Below are 21,649 nucleotides of genomic sequence, written 5' to 3'. Positions count from 1 at the left end.
TATTGATTAGAAAAAATGGAAATTAAGGGAACTCTCAACAACCAACTCATATTTATCATATTGGCTAGTATGACAGACAAGGAATTTGGAAAATGACAAATTCTGGAAAGGATGTGGGGAACTCAGGACCATTGGTGGAGTTGTGAATTGAACCAACTATTCTAGTAAACAAATTTGAACTTTGCCTAAAGGAATATAAAATTATACATATCTGTTAACCCAGCAATAATTCTATTATATCCCAAAGAGTTTTTTTAAAAGGACTTAATAGTACTAAAATATGTATAGCATCTCTTTTTGTGGTGGAAAAGAATTAAAAGTTGAAGGGGGTATACATCAGTTGGGGAATGTCTTAACAAGTTGTGGCATATGACATTGATGGAATTTTATTATACTAAAAGTAATGATAAACATGATGACTTTTAGTAAAAAAATACCTGTAAAGACTTCTATGAACTGATGCAAAATAAAGTGAATGGAATCAGGAGAAAATTTTTCACAGTAAAAGTACTGTATGATAATGAACTATGGAAGATTTAAGGAATTTAATGATATAAGATAATTTCAAAGGAATCATGATGAAAAATTCCATCTACCTTTTGAGAAAGAACTGATAACTTCTGCTTGCAATTCAAAGCATAATTTTTGCTTTCTTTATTTTATTTAATTTTCCTATTTTTGGCTTTCTTTCACAACATGACTAACATGGAAATATATTTTATATTACTGCACATTTTAAAAATATTTACAATTTCTTGCTTCTTGATGAGGGGGAGGAATAAAAGTGAAAGAATTTGGAACTCAAAATTTTAAAAAGAAGGATTTTTAATATTTTTATATTTAAATGGAAAATATTTTTAAAATAAAAATTGAAATTATATGGAAGAGTCTACATTAATAAACTTCTATCACTATTTTTTTTCTTACTGCATATAAATCTAATCTATATTCCTCTCACTCCCTAACTCACTGCAGCAGGGGGTAATAATAAAGAGAAAAGAAAAACAACTGCTTTCTAACAAATATTCATATGAAGGAAAACATTTTCTCATGGGCTATTGTGTATATATATATATATATATGTACATTCATGTATTGATACATATACCTATACATAAATACATATACATGAATATGTATTTTTGTGACCCTATTTAGAGTTTTATTAACAAAGGTAGTAGAGTGGTTTGCTATTTTCTTCTCTGGTTCATTTTGCATGTAGTTGGTTAGGAATTGTATTTAAATGTAACATTGCATAACCTATGGCTCTTGAATTAATTGGCCTATATACTATAATGAGAAAAAAGTGATGATTTGTATACTGAGTATTGTAACCTACATTGTGTTATTTGAGTAAATACCAAGAATGGGACAGAGCATGTTCAGAGTAGAAGTGTAATTCTCATCATCCAAAACTTTATAATTAAACAAAAATTGTGTTTGAAAAATACTATTCTTACCCTATTAGCTTCAAATTGGTTCATTTTTCCAAAGGTCATTCCCTTATCCCTTCCCCCTTACCTTTTTATGCTTCTTCTGCCTACCCTTTCCAAAATAATTTCCTTATCTCCTAAGTGTTCCCTCCTACTTTTTTATTCCCTCATCTATTTACCTTACCCCTCTGTTTCTTGATATTTTCTATGCTCTGGGTATTGTTCCCTTGCCTCCCTCAATATATAAATAAATTAACAAATATAAATTAATTGAGATATATGTCATTAAATGAATATTGATACATATACATTAGTACAAAACAATAATTGGATTAAATAAAATAATTTTGACTTTTAAAAATGTTTTTGTTGCTATTGTAAGCCTAGTTCTTTTGCTCTGCAAAATACTGTGTTCCATGTCCTTTATTCTTTTTTATCCTTATTCTTTTAAGACTGTATTTGCAAATTCTTGTGTTATTCCAACTGTAGCTCCTCAGACTTCAATGTTGTTTTTCTTATTGTGTGCAGTACATTTTCCTTACCTTTGGGGTTATAGAACAGCTATGATGATCCGTATTTATTGTCATCTTTGGGTCTCTTTGAGGTGGTAAACAATGGATTCTTTCAATTCTTATTTTGCCCTCTTTTCTAAAATTTCTGGACAGTTTTCCTTGATGATTTCTTAGAATATAATGACTAAAATCTTATTTTTGTACATAACTTTTCGAGAGTCCTCCTTGATCTATTTTCTACGTTACTTGTTTTTGTGATAAAATGTTTCATATTTTCTTCTATTATTTCATTCTTTTTATTTTGCTTTATTATTTCTTCTTGTCCTAGAAAATCATTTACTTTCCCTTTTCCAATTCTAGTTCTGTGTAATTGAAAATCCATTACCCTAAAAAAGAACTACATTTCCCAGGAGCCCACTAACTTCTTGTTGTTATATACTTCCTGTAGATAGAAGGTATTAGTGAGTAGGTGGTCCTCTGGGGCCCCTCTTTGGCTTGATGACAGAAAGCTTGGTTGTGGTAAGGCAGGCTTCTGAACTGGTTTATCAGCCATAGGCACATGGTCTTTATTTTGTATCCCTTTTATTCTTTCATCTCTAATGATCTTAAACAAATCTCTTAAAATACATATATATTTTTTATTATTGAGATTTCATTTTAATTTTTACATTTTGGCAACCACTAGTCAGAGAAGAACTGCTCGATTTTTTAATATAGCCTAGATAATTTTTTAAGCCACATTTCTCCTGCCAAGGCTTTTTGCCACACCCACCCACCCTCACAAACTCTGAGAGAACTCCAAACTCTCTTTGGAGCTGCTGCTTTACTTCTTCTGTCCCCACCTTTTGCCTGGTCACCCGCATTACTGACTGGGCTATTTTTAGCTGGGGGGAGGGGACTCTGGTCAAAGAAGAGATAAGCTGCTTCTCTCACCCATTTGCTTGAACCCTTGTTCCTCAGATCCTCACAGCTGCCCCTGGTGTTCCTGCTGCTGATACTGCTTGCTCCTGCTCCTGCTCCGACTCCTGAATCTTCCTCCTGATTCCCCCCCTCCCCCGACCCTAACCCCGACCACTGCTGTTGATCCTGCTGGGCTGCTGATTGTTGCTGACAAGAAGATAGGAGATCATGGAGCCACTCTCTGGGCAGCTGGTAAAAACTGTGGTGTGTTTTCCTCAGGCAACAATTAGCCAAAATCTGCTCCCTAGTGTTTTGCCTCAGGGGGGAAGGGGAAGGAAGGAAGTTACTTCTAAAGGGGAAGTAAATTACAAGCATGCATACTCTTTGAAAGAACAATGCATTACCTATTTCAATAGGTAGTATGTTTTTTTCATGAGTGCACTGATCCTTTCACTTATCTTACCTGAGAATCAGGGGAGAAATTCATCTCCCTACAACCATTTCCCATTTGGGCCTGCCCAGTCTCTAAGATTCATCCAGTTTGAGATTCCTCAAACCCATGTACTCCTTCACTATGGGAAATAACGGACTTTTGACAAAAGGGATCTGAATGGACAGAGAAAGGAACTTTAAAGCGAATGGAGATGAAGATTTTAAGTCTTTTTAGACTCCATTGTGTTATGAAAGTCTCTGTATTTTATTGTATTTTGCTGATTGTTTTGTATAATATTTAATTGTGTTGTTTTAAATTCATATATTAATCTGATTAATACTATTCTGTTATACTGAATCATTTTAACCTACTGTATTTTAACTATTGTTATATTCGGTTACCTTCCCCCTATAATTATATTGAACAAATATTATTGAATAAGCCCATAAAAAGCAACAACAGTTTTGTCTTCCATTTTGGCTTTGTAAATTGTCACATACACAATGGATGGACTAAACCTGGCTAACAACCTTTGAGAAATTTAATGAGCTAAATATCTTAAATTGATTTTTAGGAGTCTTTAGACATAATTAAAACATTTTTTCAACAACTCTGACTGATCATTTTACCTGCCTCTGAGTTATTTGTAACAAGAGGGAAAAAGTCCATTTTAGTAGCTGAAGTAGAGCAGTATTATAATCCCCACCTCTGCATTTGTAAAAATGTGAATAGATAGGACATAGTAGTCTCATACTAAAGGAGCTAGGAAGTTGATTCCAAGGCATGGTAGCCCTGGATGGCTCCCTAGAGGGAACAAATCTCATTTATAACTCATCAGCTTACTCTACCCTTCCAACAGAATAATGTAGATTCTTGGTGACACTTTTTTAGACCCAACATCAACAGTACAGAGGTTTGTTTTTTTTTCCTAGTTTCCTCTGCCACCTTTTTTTTAATGATAATAGTAATATATTTTTAAATAACATATCCAAGGTTGTAAGATTGCTATATTTGAAAAACTTGTGAGAAATATCCATTCATTTTAATGTCATATAGCAGATTCATGTAAAATATAATAGTGGGTTTCTTTGCTATTGTCAATACATGGGCTATTATAACTTTGGGGATTAGGATACTTCATAAATGTGCATTACATGCTCTACTACTGTTCTTTATTTAAAAAAAAAAAGCTATTTGTGGATCATGACCAAGTTTGAAAAGGAAATAAATCTCATTTTTTATGAGAAACCTTTGTATTCTACCATCTTTAGCTGACAGTGTGTCAATGACTGTAAGCTATATATTTTTTTATTTTAAAAACTTTTTAAATTATTGTTTTTGTTTGCATGTGCAATATATTATTTTAGTTTTATTTTTCTCCCCATTTTGTAGTTGAAGCACATGTCACCCATATTGAGATTTTCTTTAGTTTTCTTTGATTTTGCCATAAGTTTAAAATACATTTGCCCTAATATCAATGCATACCCCCAAAAGCCTTAGACCATAAAAATGATGTCATTTATTATTTTAAAAAATATGGGATTTTGATTAATGATTCTGTCTGATTACAGGAGAAGGGAATGTAAAAAGAGCCACTGTACAATGCCAAAGAAGCACAAAATTACTTGCATAGTGTCATTTGAGCAAAAAGTTAGAAAGGAGCAAACCAATCCAGGTAGTATCAATGAACTTCTAAGCCAATATGAAAGGGTTTGAACCTAGTGTGAGACTAAGGGTCATGGTGCTTGATATATGTTAAGATGTAGGACACCTTGTACTATACTCTTTGTGAAATACTCACAGACAGGTACCATAGTTTGGCTATCATCCAGGCTCCCTCTTTCCCAGAGAGTGAAGGTAAAATCAGACCAAGGAATGACACTTCCCTATCATACAAAAATCTAGTCCTTTTTTTCCTCTCATATTATGGCATCTTCCTGTATTGTTGTTGCTGTTGCTGTTGTTGTTGTTGTTGTTGTTGCTGTTGTTGATGTTATCATCATTATTGTGAGTGGTTTAAATTAGAAATGAGAATTACAAAAAGGAAATTTATATACTGCACAGAAAAATAATGAGAAGAGAAAAATTTGGATTTAAAAAGTCAAGCCTCACCAAAGGGAAAAAAAAAAGCATTCGATTTTGCGTGCAAATCTATATAAGTGAAGGACATCCACAAAGACAAAAATGAAAAAAAAAGGCAGAAAAAGAAAACATACTTGCTATACAAGCAAAATATATTTACCTGTAAGAAAGGACAAGCAGAGACAAGCTGAAGATCATCTTTCCCATAAGAACAGACACACACACTCACACACATGTTAACACAATAACAAATGAAATACTGAAAAGAATTACCCAGAACTTCTGAACATGAAGAAGAAAAATTCATCAGAAGAAAAATTTTCAAATGCAAAGGAAAAAACATTTGAATTATGCAAAACTGTTCTTCACCCAGTAGAAACAGGAGTAGGGAATGGAATAATGTGTTCTGAAGAACAATAGAGCTCAGTATTCAAGCCATTATGAATTATCCTGCAAATATGAGCTTCATCATAAGGAACAAAAGATAGACATTCATTAATAAAGAAAAGTTTAAAACATTTTAAGAAAAAATAGAATTGAAGAGGTCATTTGCTTCTTAAACACCTGAAACAATACATGTGTGTATATGTATATGAGGAGTGGATTTATATATTGGAAATGTATAACAACAGCAACAAAGTGAAAACAGAAAGATCAATGAGAATTCTTTTTAAATTTACAAAAAGAGATAAAAATAAAATTAGAAGCTGAGTAGCAATAAGAGTTAAGAGATCAATTGGGAAATTATGGATAAAATCAGGCAACACCGTGGCAATAGGTAAATGCTTTTTTATGAAACTTCATTGAAACATGGGAAGCAGACAAAAAGAGTAGAAGGAAAAAGGAATGGAATAGAGATAGCTTTTATTTATGAAGTCATGTCAAATCAATGCTAGAAATGAGGAGAAATTTTTCTCCATCATTTCATAAAGAGTATCCTACAGATGAATAAGTCAGTAGGAAGAGATAAAAATTAAGAATAAGAAAAAAGAAAAGGAATCTTACTTTGGAGAGGAATGGCTTCATTATTGAATGCTACTTTTGGTGAAAGGAGGCAGTTAAGAAAGGAGATGAAAAGTTTACAGTGAATGAGGCCTGGGGGATTTTGTCTGGGAGGGAAGGAGTTCCAATAACCCTGGAAGAAATGTTATCACAATAACTCTCCAACTCTCCAAATAAAAGGATGGGAGAGTATGTGCAAAGAGAGAATATCTCAAGATAAAATAAAAATAAAACAAGAGAGGGTCTAGACCAGTAGTAAAAGGAAAACTCTACTAAATGACAGTTTAATCTTTGTTATTTGCAATAAATGACATTATCCTGGAAGGAAAAGAGAAATTCATGGGATAAGCCCTACAAGGAGCTGGTGGAAAATATCTAGAAGTGAAAGGCTAAAATGTAATTCTTGGAAGCTTTGACTGAATAAAGAAAAAAAAAGTTAGAGACCATAAAATTTAGAGCTATCATGTATCAGAGAATGAAGGTCTATAGCAGTGATGGTGAATCTTTTATAACTTTTAGACACTGTGTGCCATATCCTACCTGACCTGACTGCCCCCCTACTCCTATCTGGGGTAAGTGACAAGAGAGGATAGATTTTTCTTTCCATTTCTGGAGGGGTAGTAGAAGCAGTGGCAACAGCTATAGAACCCACATTCCCTGGCAACTGAGTTGAGATCCGCCCAAAATGATGAAGTAAACACTCTAAGCCTAGCAGCTACCATCCAAATGGCACAAAAGAATAAAAAATATCTCAAAACAAATACTGAAATGGCAGAACCAACAAAAGAAAAGGTGAACAGTGCTCCAACCCAGAACAACACAGAGAGACATCAAGGAGGACACATCTCTCTGGATTAGGGAGAAGAGAGTGCTGAACAAAGCTTAGTGGAATTTTGATGCAGTACAGCACAAGTGGCAGAAAAAAGAGCATAGCTTGCTCAGTCCATTTTCAGCAGGGTAAGAGAAGAAACCAACCAAATACAGAACAAGCAGCAATGAGAGGAAAGTGGCTTTATATAACCCATCTGGAATAGAGGCCAGTTGTAATCTAGTGTAGTTAGCAACGAGAGGAACTCAGTCCAACAGGTCTAGTTTTGATGGGATTATGCAAAACCCAACTCAAACCATGTGAACTGCATAGCTACAAACCTCCACACAGCAGGCCAATTAGGCTGCCTCTGCAGAGTGCTCAGTCTAAAAACTAGATAGCAGACCAATCCCAGATACATTACAAGCATAGATAATTACTCCCTCCATCTGTGAAATAGAGGTAAACTTCAGTATACAGTCAAAATCAAGGGGAAAATAAAATTAAAATGAGCAAAGGACAAAAAATATTTCTGATACTAAAAAAAAAATTGAGAAGAGAGATGAGCAAAATACAAGCATAGAAGAGGACAACAATACAAAATTAAAATGTGTGAAGCCTCAAAGAAAGTTTTGAAAGGATGTCAAGCCCAAAATGAACTCCTGGAATAGCTTCAAAATAGGATAGAAAAACAAATAATAAGAAACTTAAAAGAAAAATTAGAAAAGAAAAAAGTTAGAAAAAATCAACAGCTATAAAAATAACCTATTGAAGAAGAGTTTTCAAAAAAAATTAAATACCTGAAACAGTAAAGTTACTCCCTAAGAAGGGAAGTACAAAGCTTTGGAGAAGAAAATAATTTCCCCCAAATTAGAATTATACAAATGGAAGCTAATGACTTCCTGAGAGAGCATGAAACAATAAAACAAATCCAAACAATGGAAAAAATAGAAAAAAATAAATTGAAATCTTTTACTGAAAAACAAAAACAAAAACAAAAAACAAAAAACAACTGACCAGAGATCCAGGAGTTATAATAAAAGAATAATTGTATTGCCTGAAAACCATGGTTAAAAAAAAAGAATCAATACCATATTGAAAGTAATTATTGGGGAAAACTGCTATGATATTCTTGAATAAGAGGGTAACATAGAAATTGGATGAATCTAAGAATTATATATTGAATAAAATCTGAAATTTTCAAAAATCCCAGTAGTATTATAGACAAATTCAAGCAAAACAAAAAATACAACTATTGTGGAAATATAATTAGGATTACACAGAACTTAATAACATCTCTATTAAAGCATCAGTGAAACTAAACATAATACTCCCAGGGAAGAAATAAACATTAGTGAAATAGAGGAATTCCAAGCATTCCTGTTGAAACCACCAGGACTTAAAAAGAAAATTCAATGAATTAATTTGACACACAAAAGAAGTATAAAAATGAAAACAGAAAAAAATATTCAAGGGAATCATTGATGCTTTTAAGATCTATCCTCCACACCTTTCTAGTCTTCTTGCATCTTATACTCCACCAACAATGTACTCTTTGATCAAATGTCACTGACTCCTTTGCTTTTCCTGGGACAAGATATTCCATCACCAAATCTGTGAATTTTCACTGACTATCCCCCATGAAGGAATGTTTTCCCTTGCTCTCTGTCTCTTGGCTTCCTTAACATTCTTCAAGTCCCAGCTACAATCTTACCTTCTATAAGAAGCTGTTCCCAATTTCTCTTAACTCTAGTGCCTTCCCTCTGTTGATTTTATCCAGTTTATCTTGTTTATATCCTGTTTTTACATAGTTGCTTATATGTCATCTTCCCTATTAGACTTTAAGCTCCATGAGAGCAGTGACTATTTTTTTTTCCTTTTTCTTTGCATCCTCAATAGAGTGCCTGGCATAAAAAGTTACCTAATAAATGCTTGTTGATTGAATGACTAATAATATACATCTCTCACATACCTGCCCAAACATTGCTATTTTTGTGCTGAACAAACCTCTGCAGAGCTCACATGCAATATGTCACAAGTGACAGGGAAAGAGCACAGCTGGCTCAGTCCAGTCTCATCAAGATAAGAGCAGAAAGGAACACAATATTAAAAGAATAGCAGCAGGTGAAAATCATCCCAATGAGGTAAATCCTTGGAGGGATAAGGCAGAACTGTATTCAATTGAGGGAAATAAGGAGTTCCATTTATAATATTTATAGCCAAATTTGGTTGGGTCACAACTTTTCTGCCCTCCAAATCTCAACATTTATTCCTCTGACAAATCAGAAAGAGCCCTGAGCCCTGTGGTTTAAACTCTAGTCCATGATGAATGAATCTAGAAGAAAACTGATTTGGATCAGAGCTCAACCCTGTCTCCTAACGAAGGGGTAGAGAAAAACCATAGAAGGAAAAAGGATTAAGGACCAGGACCTCAAAAAGGAGAGTAATTGGGAAAGGTTATCAAGGGTGGGGACTAATATGGATTAGTTACCTTCCCTGAAGTCTGCAGTACTCAGTAAATGAGGAAACAGGGGAGGCATTGGCTCTTTGGTTTAGGAAATATATACAGCTGTTCCTGTCCTCAGGTTGTACCTGTCACCAGACTCAGGTCTGGCACTTGCTCTTGCAAGGAAGGAAATAATGGGCTTCTCTACTCCACAATCAAGAAGTATTTCATTTTAGGTAAGGCTCAGTTTCTTATAAATCCAGCTGAATCAAACATAGTGCAGATCTCCACACAGCAAACCAAACATGCTGCCTCTAGGAAGTGCTCAATCTGAGATCAAGACAGCTGAGCCAATCTGGATCAATGTAGAACCACTGGATAGTATTATCTCCACCAAAAGCTGCAACATAGAGACAAAATCAAGAGGGTGAAATAATACCCAGTGAGCAAAAGAAAGAGGAAAAGTCCAACACAAAAATATTTCAAGAGAGATGACAAAAATTTAAGCTCAGAAGAGGACAGCAATACAAAAGTGAAAATGTATGAATCCTCAAAGGAAAATGTGACAGGATGTCAAACCCACAATGGATCTCTAGAAGAGCTAAAAAAAGAGAGGAAAAACAAAATATAAGAAACTTAGAAGAAAAAAATTAGAAAATGAAATGATAGAAAATAATCAGCAGCTTAGAACAAAAACCTTTTGAAGTTCTCTAAATAAGAAATAGGAAAATGACTCACTAAGAAACGAAGCAAAACATTTTAAAGAAGAAAATTTCTCTCTAAAAATTAGAATTGGACAAATGGAAACTAAAAACTTCATGAGAGTAGGAAAAAATGAAAATTCTTAAGACAATAATTGCATTTCCTTTTTAAAAAAAAATATTCACCTAAGGGTTTTGGTCTGTATTTGAACCAATATATCATCATCTGTCTTGTAAATAGTCCACTAAATTTCATGAGACATTAAAAAATAGTACCTGACATAAAAAAATTCCCAATTTATTGTAAAAAAGATTTATATTTGTAATTGGGTGTAGATGTTGTTCCCATTTTGTTACAATTTTAATGAGAATAGGATTTAAGCATTGCCCACCACTCCCTCCCATCTTTCACTGTTTTGCCTCTTCATGTGAGATAACTTTCCCAAACTTTCTCCTTTCCCTGTGTATTCCTCTTTTTTATCCCTTGATTTTTAAAAAATATCATCCCTTCATATCCAATTACATCTTGCTCCTTGTCTATATATTCTTCTGCTTTAGGTGTTGGTTTAGACAATGCTGAATCTCTTTTCTGTCTTTAAGCAAAAAGTATGATCCTACAACCTAATTTTTGAAAACTGAAAAAGTTGACTGAAGAAGTAATTATAATTAACACCAAATTCTTATAATCTCCTCAAAATAATGTCAAATAAACAAATAAAAGAAAAACATAATATGAGAGCAAAGGGGGAATGAAGAAAGATCAACAGAAATGCTAAAGAAAAGATCATGTAAAAAAGATACTATGTTGAAAAAAATGGAATCTAGAAAACTAAGGAAGAAAAATGACAAAATACAAAGAAACAATTTGAAAAGAACATATAAAAGAACTCTATACACTATATAAACCAGCAGTTCTCAACCTCTCAATTTGTAACAATGAGAATATGTAATGCATATCAGGTATTTACATTCCAAATCATAACTGTAGCAAAATTACAGTTTTGAAGTAGCCACCAAAATTTTTTTTTTGTTTGGGGTCACTGCAACATAAGGAACTGTATCACAGGGTCACGGCATTAAAAAGGTTGAGAACCACTGATATAAACTCTCTTAAAAAAAAACGAGAGAAAGAAGGCAATATATCAAAACCTTTCTGAGATATTAGTGGACCAATAAGTACAAGGAAGAAAAAGAGAAATATAGGTAAATACTACTAATTGATATTGATTTAAAATGTAAAAAAGAACATAATCAAAGAGATTAGATTACAATATAAAATGTATTCTGGCTTGATTCAAATGATAAGGAATATTAGTATAAAGTCCTTATGAAGTCAATATAAATAAAATATGATTTAATCAAAATGCATTATTCATATATTATATGTTCTGAAACTCTGAAATAAACGTTAATTTTCTAAATAAAACTGAACTCACATATCAAAGAAATGTCATTATTTTTATTTTTATTTTATTTTCCAAATTACATCTAATAATAATTTTCAACATATGTTTTCTGAAGTTATAGTATCAAAATAGTTTCCCTTCCTGTGTTCCCTCCCAGAAATGATAAGCAATTTAAATTGGATTCTATAAGTATTATGCAACTGATTCTTTAATAATGGTCATTGTTGTAAGAGAATACACAGATAAAACCAAAATACCAAAATAAAAACACAAGGAAACAATAAAGTGAGAAACAATATGTCTTAATCTGCATTCTGAATCTCAAAATTATTTCTCTGGATGTGGATAATATTCTTTGTCATAAATCCTTCAGAATTATGCAGGATCTCTTTTTTTATGAGAATAGTTAAGTTTTTACAGTCGATCACCTCTCACTATTGTTGTTACTGTGTACACTTATTTCAATCTATATCAGTTCATTTAGGTCTTCCCAGACTTTTCCAAAATTGTCCTGGTCATCATTTCTTAGAGCACTATAATATTCCATCAACATCACATACTACAATTTAATTAGTTATTTTTTAACTCATGGACATATCCTAAATTTTCAATTCTTTACCACCATAAAAAGACCTGACATAAATATTTTTATACAAGTATGTCCTTTCCACCTTTATTTAAAAAAAAATATTTGTGATACTGATTTAATAGTGTTATTACTGGATCAAAAGGTAAGCACAGTTTTATAGCCCTGAGTATAATTCTAATTTGCCCTCCAGAATGGTTGGGTCAGTTCACAACTCCTCTATCAAGGCATTAGTGTCCCAATTCCATCTTAGAAACAATGCTGTATATTTTTCCAAGGTAAAATAGTGGTAAGGGCTAGGCAAAGGGGGTTAAATGACTTACCCAGGGTCACACAGCTAGAAAAGTGTCTGAGGCTAGATTTGAATCCAGGATATCCTGTCTCCAAGTGACTGAGCCATCCAACTGCCCCCAATGATATCCTTTCAGCAGTTACCAATAAATATGTCTGAAAAGTCATATTAATTTTCATAATTATACATGCATTGTCTTCATTTTTTGGCTTGTTTTCATTTTTTTCCTTGGTTTTTGTTTTTGTTTAGAGTGAGTAATTAATGAGTTGCATGGGGAATAAAAAGACAGCAACAGAGACCACAGAAACAACTTCATTGGTGATGACAGATCTTTACAAATGCCAATTTAGAGTGGTGGATCTCTTTTCATATTATTATTGATGGTTTCAATTTTGTCACGTGCAAATTGCTCCTTCATATTCTTTCACCATTTACCAATTAGGGAATGATGTATTCTTATAGATTTGAATTCAGTTCTCTATGTATATATGAAATGAGATATTTTAAGAGAAATTTACCATTATATTTTCCTAGTCTGTGGTTTCCTTTCTTATCTTGCTTGTAAATTTTGTTTGTACAAAAACTTTTAATAAAATCAAAATTATTCAGTCTACATTTCATAATGTTCTCTATCCTTTGTTTTAGCCATAAATGCTTTCCTTAATTATTCCCAAAGGATTATAAAACTATGCATACCCTTTGATCCAGTAATAACCACTACTAGGTCTATATCCCAAGAAAGATAAAAAAAAAAGGAGAAAGGACATGCTTGCACAAAAATATTCATAGATGCACTATTTGTGGGGGCAAAGAATTGGATATTAAGGGGATATCCATTACTTGGGGAATGGTTGAACAAATTGTGGCATATGATAGTGATGAAATAATATTGTGCTATAAGAAATGACAAACAGGATGATTTTAGAAAAAGCTGGAAAGACCTACATGAACGGATGAAAAGTGAAATAAGCAGAACCAGAAAACATTGTACACAATAACAGCAATATAGTGGAATGATCAACAATGATAGACTTAGCTATTGCCGGCAATACAATGATCAGGACAATTCTGAAAGTCTTATGACAAAGAATATATCTATCTCCAGAAAAAGAATTGTTGGAGTCAGAATGCAGATCAAAATATATAATTTTTCAACTTTTTGTGTTTATGTTTTAGACTTTGGCTTTTACAAAATTACTCACAAAGATGAAGAATATGGAAATGTTTTACATGATAATATATGTTTAACAAAGATCCATTGCCTGCCATCACTGGGAGGAGGAAGAATGAACAGAGATAAGTTTGATCATATAAATTTGGAAAACTTGTGTGGCAATTTGTTATAACATATAATTGATAATAAATTTTAAAAAAATAAATTAAAAAATTCTTCTCTTCTCCAGATATCTGAAAGTAAACTATTCTATGCTTTGATAATTTCCTTATGCTATCACCCTTTATATTTAAATCATATATCCATCGTGATCTTATATTATTATAAGGTGTGAAATATTGGTCTATACCTAGTTTTTGCCATACTGTTTTCCAATTTTCCCAACAGTTTTTCTTAAGGATATAGTAGTAGTCTCTCGGTAACCGAGGATGACGATTGTCTTTGTGCGTTTTTGTGCACGAAGACACTTGGGCATGAAGATTTAAGTAGAAAAGTCGATGCACAGAGACAGTCCCACTCTCTTGGCGTTGGAAGCCTGGGTCCAGTGGCACGAAAAGTCATTAAACCTGGAGACTTCCTCAACTGCATTGGATGGCCATGTTGTCTTTTGTGCTCCAACACGCCCTAAGCACTCCACAGTGCTTTGCTGCGTTGCCATCTCAGCTGTTGAACCTTCTTATTGGTTTCTTCCATCTGTTTGGCCGAAGCAGTCTTCACATGCTGGGTGAGCAAAGTCTTAGTTCACCAGGGGTCGAGGACCCGATGGCTACCTTCACAAGGTTTAGCCGGCCTGTCGAAGCCGTTGCCCGGGATGTGGCCACTGCCGCATGCTAGCAGATACTAGGAGCCACAAGTGAGAGCTGGGTGTCAGGTGGGGGTCAGAGGTTGGAGAGCTGCCCTAGGAGGGCAAGACAAGCCCTCCATACCAGAGATACTACTCCTCCCTGAGCATTATCTCAAAAGCTAGAATCATTGGATTTATCAGACACAGAACTGTTATGGTCATTTACCTCCTTATTTAATTTATCTAGCCTATTTCTATGATCCACCATTCTACTTTTTTATTCAGTATGAAATTATTAGATGATGACTGCTTTGTAGTACAGTTTGAACCTAGTACTTATTGGCTAGCTTCCTTCATAGTTTTTATTAATTCTCTTGATATACTTGACATTTTGTTTTTCCAAATGAAATTTATTATTATTTTATAGTTATGAAATAATTTGTGATTGATTAGTATAGTGCTGAATAAAAATATATAATTTAGATAGAATTGTCACTTTTATTATATTAGCATGGCCTACTTATGATGATTGATATTTTTCCAATTGGATATATCTGACTATATTTGCATGAAAAATATTTTGTAATTTTGATCATACAATTCCTGAATTTATCTTAGCAACTAGATTCTTAGATATTTTGTATTGTTGAGAATGATTTTTTTTAATCCTCATCTTCTATCTTTGTGTCAATTCTTTATTTTATTTTTTTTAATTTTATAATATTTTATTTGATCATTTCCAAGTATTATTCATTAAAGACAAAGATCATTTTCTTTTCCTCCCCCCCCACACCCCGTAGCCGACGCGTGATTCCACTGGGTATTACATGTGTTCTTGATTCGAACCCATTGCTATGTTGTTAATATTTGCATTAGGGTTTCCTTTAGAGTCTCTCCTCTGTCATGTCCCCTCAACCGCTGTAGTCAGGCAGTTGCTTTTCCTCGGTGTTTCTACTCCCACAGTTTATCCTCTGCTTATGAATGGTGTTTTTTCTGCTGGATCCCTGCAGATTGTTCAGGGACATTACACTGCCAATAATGGAGAAGTCCATTATGTTCGATGATACCACAGTGTATTAGTTTCTGTGTACAATGTTCTCCTGGTTCTGCTCCTCTCGCTCTGCATCACTTCCTAGAGGTCTTTCCAGTCTCCATGGAATTCCTCCACTTTATTATTCCTTTTAGCACAATAGTAATCCATCACCAACATATACCACAATTTGCTCAGCCATTCCCCAATTGATGGGCATCACCTCGTTTTCCAGTTTTTGGCCACCACAAAGAGTGCAGCTATGAATATTTTTGTACAAGTCTTTTTGTCCATTATCTCTTTGGAGTACAGACCCAGCAGTGCTATGGCTGGATGAAAGGGTAGATATTATTTGGTCGCCCTTTGGGCATAGTTCTAAATTGCCCTCCAGAATGGTTGGATCAGTTCACAACTCCAACAGCAATTAATTAATGTCCCTACTTTGCCACATTCCCTCCAGCATTCATTACTTTCCTTTGCTATCATGTTAGCCAATCTGCTTGGTGTGAGGTGATACCTCAGAGTTGTTTTGATTTGCATCTCTCTGATTATAAGAGATTTAGAACACTTATTCATGTGCTTATTAATACTTTTTATTTCTTTATCTGAGAACTGCCTATCCATGTCCCTTGCCCATTTATCAATTGGAGAATGGCTTGATTTTTTGTACAACTGATTTAGCTCTTTATAAATTTGAGTAATTAAACCTTTGTCAGAGGCTTCTATGAAGATTTTTTTCCCAATTTGTTGTTTCCCTTCTGATTTTAGTTACATTGGTTTTGTTTGTACAAAAGCTTTTTAATTTGATGTAGTCGAAATTATTTATTTTACATTTTGTGACTCTTTCTATGTCTTGTTTGGTTTTAAAGTCTTTGCCCTCCCAAAGGTCTGACATGTATACTATTCTGTGTTTACCCAATTTACTTATGGTTTCCTTCTTTATGTTTAAGTCATTCACCCATTTTGAATTTATCTTGGTGTAGGGTGTGAGGTGTTGATCCAAACCTAATCTCTCCCATACTGTCTTCCAGTTTTCCCAGCAGTTTTTATCGAATAGTGGATTTTTGTCCCAAAAGCTGGGATCTTTGGGTTTATTGTATACTGTCTTGCTGAGGTCGCTTTCCCCCAGTCTATTCCACTGATCTTCCTTTCTGTTAGCCAGTACCAAATTGTTCTGATGACTGATGCTTTGTAATATAGTTTAAGGTCTGGGACTGCAAGGCTCCCATCATATGTGTTTTTTTTTTTTTCATTATTTCCCTGGATAACCTTGATTTTTTGTTATTCCAGATGAATTTTGTAATGTTTTTTTCTAAATCAGTAAAGAAATATTTTGGGAGTTCAATGGGTATGGCACTAAATAGATTAGTAAGTTAGGGTAGGATGGTCATTTTTATTATATTGGCTCTTCCTATCCATGAGCAGTTAATGATTTTCCAATTGCTCAAGTCTAGTTTTAGTTGTGTGGAGAGTGTTTTGTAGTTGTGTTCATATAGTTCCTGTGTTTGTCTTGGGAGATAGATTCCAAGGTATTTTATTTTGTCTAAGGTGATTTTGAATGGGATTTCTCTTTCTAGTTTTTGCTGCTGAGCTGTGTTGGAGATATATAGAAAAGCTGATGACTTGTGTGGGTTTATTTTGTATCCTGCAACTTTGCTAAAGTTGTTGATTATTTCAATTAGCTTTTTGGTTGAATCTCTAGGATTCTTTAAGTAGACCATCATGTCATCCACAAAGAGTGATCACTTGGTCTCCTCCTTGCGTATTTTGATGCCTTCAATTTCTTTTTCTTTTCTAATTGCTACTGCTAGTGTTTCTAGTACAATGTCAAATAGTAGAGGTGATAATGGGCATCCTTGTTTCACTCCTGATCTTATTGGGAATGTATCTAGTTTATGCCCTTTGCAGATGATATTAGCTGATGGTTTTAGATATATAATGTTTATTATTTTTAGGAATGAACCTTCTATTCCTATGCTTTCTAGTGTTTTTAATAGGAATGGGTGTTGTATTTTATCAAAGGCTTTTTCTGTGTCTATTGAGATAATCATGTAGTTCTTGTTGGTTTCCTTGTTGATGTGGTCAATTATGTGGATGGTTTTCCTAATATTGAACCACCCCTGCATCCCTGGTATAAATCCTACTTGATCATGGTGGATGACCCTTCTAATCACTTGATAGAGTCTTTTTCCTAGTATTCTATTTAAGATTTTCACATCTATATTCATTAGGGAGATTGGTCTATAGTTTCTTTCTCTGTTTTTGACCTTCATGGTTTAGGAATCAGTGCCATGTTTATGTCATAAAAGGAGTTTGGTAGAACTCCCTCTTTGCTTATTATGTCAAATATTTTGTATAGTATTGGGATTAACTGTTCTCTGAATGTTTGATAGAATTCACTGGTGAATCCATCAGGCCCTGGGGATTTTTTCTTAGGAAGTTCTTTGATAGCTTGTTGGATTTAATTTTCTGATATGGGATTATTTAAGAATTCTATTTCTTCCTCTGTTAGTCTGGGCAGTTTGTATTTTTGTTTATATTCATCCATATCACCTAAATTGGTGTATTTATTGCCATATAATTGGGCAAAGTAATTTTTAATTATTGCCTTAATTTCCTCTTCATAAGAGGTGAGGTCCCCCTTTTCATCGTTGATGCTGTTAATTTGCTTTTCTTCCTTCCTTTTTTTAATTAGATTGACCAGTACTTTGTTTATTTTGTTTGTTTTTTCAAAGTACCAGCTTCTTGTCTTATTTATGAAATCAATAGTCCTATCACTTTCAATTTTATTAATTTCTCCCTTAATTTTTAGGATTTCTAGTTTGGTTTTCTGCTGGGGGTTTTTAATTTGATCGTTTTTGAGTTTTTTTATTTGCATTTCCAATTGATTGATCTCTGCTCTCCCTAGTTTGTTGATATATGCACTCAGGGATATAAATTTACTTCTGATTACCTCTTTGGCTACATCCCAAAATGTTTGAAAGGATGTCTCGCCATCGTCATTTCCCTCCATGAAATTGTTCATTGTTTCTATGATTTCTTCTCTAACTAAACAATTTTGGAGTATCATATTGTTTAATTTCTAATTAGTTTTTGATTTGGTTTTCCATGTACCATTACTGAACATTATTTTTATTGCCTTGTGATCTGAAAAGGCTGCATTTATTATTTCTGCTTTTCTGCATTTGTGTGCTATATTTCTGTGACCTAATGTATGGTCAATCTTTGTGAATGTGCCATGTGGTGCTGAGAAGAAGGTATATTCCTTTTTATCCCTATTTATTTTTCTCCATATGTCTATTAATTCTAATTTTTCTAAGATTTCATTCACTTCTTTTACCTCTTTCTTATTTATTTTTTGATTTGATTGATCTAAATTTGGTAATGGTTGGTTTAAGTATCCCACTAATATGGTTTTACTGTCTCTTTCTTCCTTCAATTCTCCTAGTTTCTCCATTAGAAATTTGGGTGCTATATTATTTGGTGCATACATGTTGAGTAGTGATATTTCCTCATTATCTAAAGTCCCTTTTAACAAAATATAATTACCTTCCCTATCCCTTTTGATTAGGTCTATTTTTGCTTTGGCTTTATTAGATATCATGATTACCACTCTTGCCTTCTTTCTGTCAGTTGAGGCCCAGAAGGTCTTACTCCATCCTTTAATTCTGACCTTGTGGGTATCAACCTGCCTCATATGTGTTTCTTGAAGACAACATATGGTAGGGTTTTGGATTCTAATCCATTCTGGTATTTGTCTATGTTTTATGGGTGAGTTTATCCCATTCATGTTCAAAGTTATGACTGTCATTTGTGGATTCCCTGGCATTATGATATCCTTCCCTAATTCTAACCTTTTCTTCTTCAACTCTACCTTTTAGTCCAATGATTTACTTTAAATCAGTCCCCCTTATCCCCTCCCTTGATATGTTTCCTTTTTAGTCCCTCCCTTTCCCCTCTCCCTCCCCCCTCTCTTTCCCTCCCCATTTTTCCCTTCCCCCCTCCCCCCTTGGTTTTCCCTTCTCCTTACCCTTGTTGGGTAAGAAAGAATTCAAGATCCCAATGGTTCTGGGTGTTTTTCCCTCTCAGAGTTGATTTCCCTGAGATTAAGGTTTAAGTAAAAATTCTCTTCCTCTCCTTCTTATAGGAGTTTCCTTCCCCTCCCCTTCCCATGTGAATCTTTGTGTGAGAAGAATTATTCTATTTGGTCTTTCTTTTTCCCCTATTTACACATTACATTTTCCCCACATGTTAGTATACATAGATTGATATAAATGTAGTCCTTATAGAAGAGAGTTTGAGTAAAAGAAGAAGATAACATTTTTCTCCTTTTCCCTTTCCTTCATATTTACCTTTTCAGGTATTCCATGCTCTTTGTTTTTCGATATCGAACTTTCCACAGAGCTCTGGTCTTTTCTTTGCAAAAACTTGGAAATCTTCTATTTTGTTGAATTCCCATACTTTCCCTTGGAAATATATAGTCAGTTTTGCTGGATAGCTGATTCTTGGTTGAAGACCCAGCTCTCTTGTCTTTCTGAAGATCATGTTCCATGCCTTACAATCATTCAGAGTAGAAATTGCAAGGTCTTGTGTGACCCTGATTGGCATTCCTTTGTATCTAAATTGTCTTTTTCTGGCTTCTTGTAGGATTTTTTCTTTTGTTTGAGAGCTTTGGAATTTGGCAATTACATAACTGGGAGTTGTCTTTTGGGGGTTTAGTGTAGAGGGTGTTCTGTGAGCTCTGTCAGTGGCTGTATTGCCCCCTTGTTCTAGAATCTCTGGGAAATTTTCTTTGATTATATCTTGTATTATGATGTTGAGTTTGCTGTTTATTTCTGGCTTTCCAAATCTGTCACCTTGTCAGTGAGATATTTTAGGTTCTCTTCTAATTTCTTGGTCTTTTGACTTTGCTTTATTAGTTTTTGCTTTAAAGCCTGGTTTTCCTTTTCAGTTTGGTCAAACTGGTTTTGTAGATGGGTGAATTTCTTTTGCATTATTTCCCATTATTCCTCTCAGAAGGCTTCTATCTTTTTGATCATTTCTGATTCATATTCTTCATGGGTTTGTGGAGAGTTTTCATTTCCTTTGGAAGGTTTCGGAGCATTTGCTTGTGTTTCCTCTTCTATCTCCTCTGTGTTTTGTATTTTTGCTCCATAAAATGTGTCCAAAATCACCCCCTTCTTCGTGTTTTTTTTTTTTTGGAATTTTGTGTTTTTGTGCTTCTGTGGAGTTTGCCATCTCTATCTGAGTGGGGAGGATTAGCTTTTCTTATCTATGTCTGGTGTTCAGAGGTTTTAGCCCTAGGCATATTGTCCGTTCTATGCCTTGGCCCTTGTTTCTGTGCCTCAGCCAGCTGGAAGAGCCAGCACTCTGAGGAGGGAGGGGCCTTGGTTTCCGGGAGCTCTGAGGGCTGTTGATAGGATTAACCTCAGACTTATTATGCCCTCAGGCAGAGACCTTCAGTGAGACCCAGATGGAAGTTCCTGGTCAGGGGGCTACAGGCTCCTCCTGTCTTTCTCTGTTTCCCTGCTGTCTGGGTGCCCCCTCGACTGGGTCAGGTTGTTTTCAGGATTTGGCCTTCAGCTCTGAGGCCCTTTTGCCAGCCCTGAGGGTTACTGTTTTTTCAGATGACCCTGTACTCTGAGGGGGGAGGTGCCATGGCTTCCTGGAGCTCTAAGGGCTGGTGATAGGATTATCCTCAGACTGAGTATGCCCTCAGGCAGCGACCTTCAGTGAGACCCAGATGGAAGGTTCTGGTCAGGAGGCTACAGGCTTTCCCCTCCTCCCCCCTCCCCCCCCCCCCCCCGTCTCTCTCTGCCTCCCTGCTTTCTGGGTGCCCCTGCGACTGGCTCAGGTCATTTTCAGGGGGAGACCCTCAGAACAGCTGGCTCCCAAGGCCCCCCTTCCTGCCCTGAGGTTCCTGTTGCTGCCTCAGACTCAGCACTCTGGGTTGTGGGGGATGGGTCCTGGGACCTTCCCTTTGCCTTCCTCTTAGATCGGAGCAATCTCGGGCTCTGACTCTTGGGGGGCCTTACCTTTTGATCCAGGTCTAGGAGGAGT

Source organism: Monodelphis domestica, chromosome 4 (assembly GCF_027887165.1).
Source record: "Monodelphis domestica isolate mMonDom1 chromosome 4, mMonDom1.pri, whole genome shotgun sequence".
Taxonomy (NCBI): domain Eukaryota; kingdom Metazoa; phylum Chordata; class Mammalia; order Didelphimorphia; family Didelphidae; genus Monodelphis; species Monodelphis domestica.
The sequence above is the reverse complement of the archived record's forward strand: the minus strand, read 5'-3'. Positions refer to the sequence as shown.